Source organism: Cebidichthys violaceus, unplaced genomic scaffold, assembly GCF_023349555.1.
Source record: "Cebidichthys violaceus isolate CVI_PGR_0920_01 unplaced genomic scaffold, fCebVio1.0.p SCAF_157, whole genome shotgun sequence".
Classification (NCBI taxonomy): domain Eukaryota; kingdom Metazoa; phylum Chordata; class Actinopteri; order Perciformes; family Stichaeidae; genus Cebidichthys; species Cebidichthys violaceus.
This window is the reverse complement of record NW_027176326.1, coordinates 3,798-8,213: the sequence shown is the minus strand read 5'-3', so window position 1 is coordinate 8,213 and position 4,416 is coordinate 3,798. Positions and strand designations below refer to the sequence as shown.

General features: G+C 36.8%; 2 long non-coding RNA genes across 3 annotated transcripts; both read right to left on the bottom strand.

Moving 5' to 3' along the window:
- Nucleotides 1-1,641: 1,641 nt before the first annotated feature.
- LOC137872299 (uncharacterized) lies at nt 1,642-2,989 on the bottom strand. Of its 2 annotated transcripts, none has more exons than XR_011102862.1 (3): nt 2,967-2,989; nt 2,527-2,567; nt 1,642-1,863 (listed from the first exon to the last, which is right to left on the bottom strand). It is a non-coding gene; the product is annotated as an uncharacterized lncRNA (long non-coding RNA). The 2 variants fall into 2 exon arrangements; XR_011102861.1 differs by having other exon boundaries at nt 2,527-2,570; nt 2,967-2,987.
- Nucleotides 2,990-2,999: 10 nt separating this feature from the next.
- Nucleotides 3,000-4,147, bottom strand: LOC137872298 (uncharacterized). The gene is made up of 3 exons (XR_011102860.1): nt 3,853-4,147; nt 3,556-3,671; nt 3,000-3,061 (listed from the first exon to the last, which is right to left on the bottom strand). It is a non-coding gene; the product is annotated as an uncharacterized lncRNA (long non-coding RNA).
- Nucleotides 4,148-4,416: the final 269 nt, after the last annotated feature.

Below are 4,416 nucleotides of genomic sequence, written 5' to 3'. Positions count from 1 at the left end.
TTTCGATACGCTACTGACATGCTATACTATGGGGTGACTGTGGCTAAGGGGAGAGCAGGGCCAACTTTCAATCAGAGGTTCAGTGGTTCCATCCCCGGCTCTGCTAGTCTCATGTCAACGTGTCCTTGAGCAAGACTTTTAAACCTGCGTCTACAGTGTGTAGATAGTTACTAATTGTAAGTCTCTGTTTTTTTCACTTTTTTCGACATGTTATACTATGACTGTTTTTTCCTTTATTTAATAACATACTATACTATGACTTTTTTAACTTTTTTAACATTTTATACTTTGACTTTTTTTAACTTTATTTAATAACATACTATACTATGACTTTTTTAACTTTATTTAATAACATACTATGCCATGACTTTTTTACTTTTTTTAATAACATACTATACTACGACTTTTTTATTTTTTTATAAGTACTATACTATGACTTTTTTTAACTTTACTTAATAACATACTATACTATGACTATTTTTACTTTTTTACTAACATACTATACTATGACTTTTTACTTTTTTTAACATACTATACTATGACTTTTTTATTTTATTTAATAACATACTATACTATGACTTTTTTACTGTAGTCAACATACTATACTATGACTTTTTACTTTTTTTAACATACTATACTATGACTTTTTTATTTTATTTAATAACATACTATACTATGACTTTTTTAACTTTATTTAATAACATACTATACTATGACTTTTTTATTTAATTTAATAACATACTATACTATGACTTTTTACTTTTTTTAACATACTATACTATGACTTTTTATTTTATTTAATAACATACTATACGTTGACTTTTTTACTGTATTCAATAACATACTATACTATGACTTTTTAAACTTTATTTGATAACATACTATACTATGACTTTTTAAACTTTATTTAATAACATACTATACTATGACTTTTTAAACTTTATTTAATAACATACTATGACTTTTTTTACTTTATTTAATAACATACTATGCTATGACTTTTTAAACTTTATTTAATAACATACTATACTATGACTTTTTTTTACTTTATTTAATAACATACTATATTATGACTTTTTTTTACTTTATTTAATAACATACTATACTATGACTTTTTAAACTTTATTTAATAACATACTATACTATGATTTTTTTTACTTTCTTCACCTCCAACATCGACACCATCAGGAAAAAGGCCCAGCAGAGGTTGTCCTTCCTGCTCCAGCTCAGGAAGTTCAACCTACCTCAGGAGCTGCTGGTCCTGTTCTACTCCACCATCCTCCAGTCTGTTCTCTGCTCCTCCATCACTGTGTGGTTTGGATCGGCCACCAAACAGGAAGACAACAGGAACAGACCACAACGGACTGTCAGGTCTGCAGAGAGGATCACTGGTTCCAGCCTGCCCTCTTTCGGTCATATAAATGTACACTGCCTCCTGCTGCTTTTTGGACATGTAATATATATTTATGTTGTTGATTTTATATTGTTCATGGAAATATATTAAAGTTTGCTCTATGTTTACTGTTCATTATATGTTGTTTGTTTTTACTCTTTTATTTGTTACATGTTTGAAATAAATGTATAAAATGTAAAAATAAACTCCATGAAATCAGATGCAAATGAAGAATTCATCATCCAACACTGTGAAGAAGTAACACACCAGCAAAATGAGAAACACATTCTCTTCTTTTTTTAAGTGTATTATGTTTGCTTCAATACACAGCAACAGAATCCGGCTCATGTGTGTTATGTGTGTGTGAGTGTAGAGTAGGTCTGGTCCTGGTCCCTGCTGGCTGGATCGAGGCTCTGGTAGGTGGAGTCTTCACATGTGGAGACTGGACGACAGTTCTCATAGAGGGCAATCTGAGGAACAGAGAAGCAAAGCTCACCTAAAATACAGTTATAGTCCTTGTGTTATTAGTCCATGGTGTTCTACCTGACTCCATCTTCTCTGTTATACTAGTGCCTGCCTCAGGTAAACACTGTTAGCGCTGTTAGCATTGTTAGCTACTAGCAGCTAGATATATCTATATCTATATATATACATATCTAAACGAGCAGCAAAGTGTTTCACAGGCAGACATAAGAAGAACAAAGGACAGCATACAATGCAGATATGTGCACATTTCCACATGAATATACCTAACAAGGTCTGAAACTAGCCTACAGATCTGATCTAACAGGAAGTATGTTTCTGTAACTTCCTGTTTATTCTTAAAGGTGGCTGAAAATTGCTCAACTTGACCACAGTACTTTGTTAACGCCCGCTGCTGCTGCCACCTGCTCTCGACTGCTAGTTCATCTCAAACGAGCCTCATCCTAATAATATCCTGTAGTGTGTGATGTGCCATTACTTCCACATCTTGTAGTGTGTGCATGTTTGAGATTAGAGACGAGAACATCTGTGAAGATTCTCCTCGTGTGTGTGATGTAACCCGATTTTAAAAATCTGTTAGGATTTTAAACTGCTGTCATCTGAGCCCAGCTCTAACCAACAGTGAGAGTCAAAGAGTTAAAGAAAGTTACCTCCGTGTTTGTGCCTTCTGAGGTTCTTCTGGTGTTCAAACCTGCTGAAAAGAAAACATATTTTTCACTTTTATAATTAGTAATTATTGAAAGTGCAGACAAGCCTGGTAATTAGAACAGAACAGATTCTGATCCCAATAAAACCTCATTAATAGCAGGAAGCTAATGCTGTGAAGTTCCAAATTGCTCTTTTCCCGCCCTGAAGAGTCACGCCTTCCTCATGTATCAGCATTCAGTTGTTCATAAAGTTGTATGTTCCTCTAACACATCTTCAGGTTCATTACATGTTGTGTAACTCCGTCATGTTTGCTCCAGAGAATCATGAGCAGAGACACACTGTCAAACTACAACGAGTTGTTAAAGTGGTTTAAACGCTGACATGAGAGATGAGGAAGGTCCAGTTGTTTGTGTCACTGTGTTTGTTCGTCCTGTTGCCTCACCATCAGGTGTGATGTTCCTCCGATACAGAACATCATCAGCACCAGTCCTGAGACGATGACGAGCACGACGACAATCACCGCGTACAACCACACACCTGTGTGAGCATGAAGAGAAGAGACGTTTGTTTTATGGACGTGTCCTACTTGATGATGACTCAACATGTGGGACCTGATCATGCAGTGCTGTCAAACTAGTAGTAACACCTGAATAACTGTCCTATTATGAACTAAATATGTAAATCCTAAAAAACAAATCAACAGCTTTTACATAAGTACAGACAAGACACGTTTCCACCAAGAAGCTCTGGGTAATTTTAGTCTCAGGACTACTTTTCAAGGAACTAAATGGTTCCTTCAGCCCGTTGTGGTCTACAGACCTCCTCTGTTCTTGGACCCCTCACATCAGAACAGGAAAAAACTCCCCTAAAAAAACATGAACAGGGAAGAAAGAGAAAGAAACCTCTGAGAGAGCTACAGAGGAGGGGTCCCTCTCCAGGATGGACAGAAGTGTGATAGATGTCATGAGTACAACATGAACAACATAATAGAGTTACAACACAGTCCATCAACAGGTTCCTAGTGGATGAACCTCTAGCTGGTGGTCTGGAGCTTCCTGAAGTGGAGCTCAAGCTCTGAGTGGTTGTTGCTGTGGAGGCTGATGGGACTGATGATGTCATAGCTTGGTTTGGTTAGAAGTGGGCGGAGCTGTGAACAACAACAACAACATGCTGAGACAAAGAAGTCCTGATGAGAGAGATGAGATCTCCTGTGTGTCAGCTGAACTCTTTTAAATGAGCATTCATCAGCGTTCACACTGACTGTAAAACATCAGCTGCTGACCTCCAGAGACACAAACAAACGTTTTCATTCTCAAGTAGAAACTCACCATCTGTGACAACGATGTTAAACCCACGGTAGGAATCTAGAGAGAAAGTTCTGTCCAGACCACACCAGTACTGTCCTGAGTCAGACCTGGTCAGCTGTGTGATGCCCACATACACAAATCCTCCTGACGGATATCCTTCTTCATATTTGATGCTGTATCTGCCTCTCTGAGCTGTGAAACCAGTTGTTTCAACAAGACTGTCTTTGTTTTCACATTGTCCCTTACAGAAGTACCTCCTGGTTTCAGAGGTAGTAAAGGAACATTCAACTAAGATGTTTCCTCCAGGTCTTGAGTAGAAGGTTGTTTCTTCAGAGGATCTCCATCCAGCAGAGCTGTTGACAAGATGAACAATCAATAGTTACTATCTGTAGATGAGGATCCACAGTTAGACTGGGAGCTGCCCAGTTCAACCAGTCTGTGACAGTTTAACACAACACTGACTATGGTTTACATGCTCACTCATATTCCACTATCATTATGAATATGACAATATTCATAATTTTGATATGTTCATGTCAACATCATATTCTGTCTGGATATTCTGAATTAAAAAATGTCTGCAAT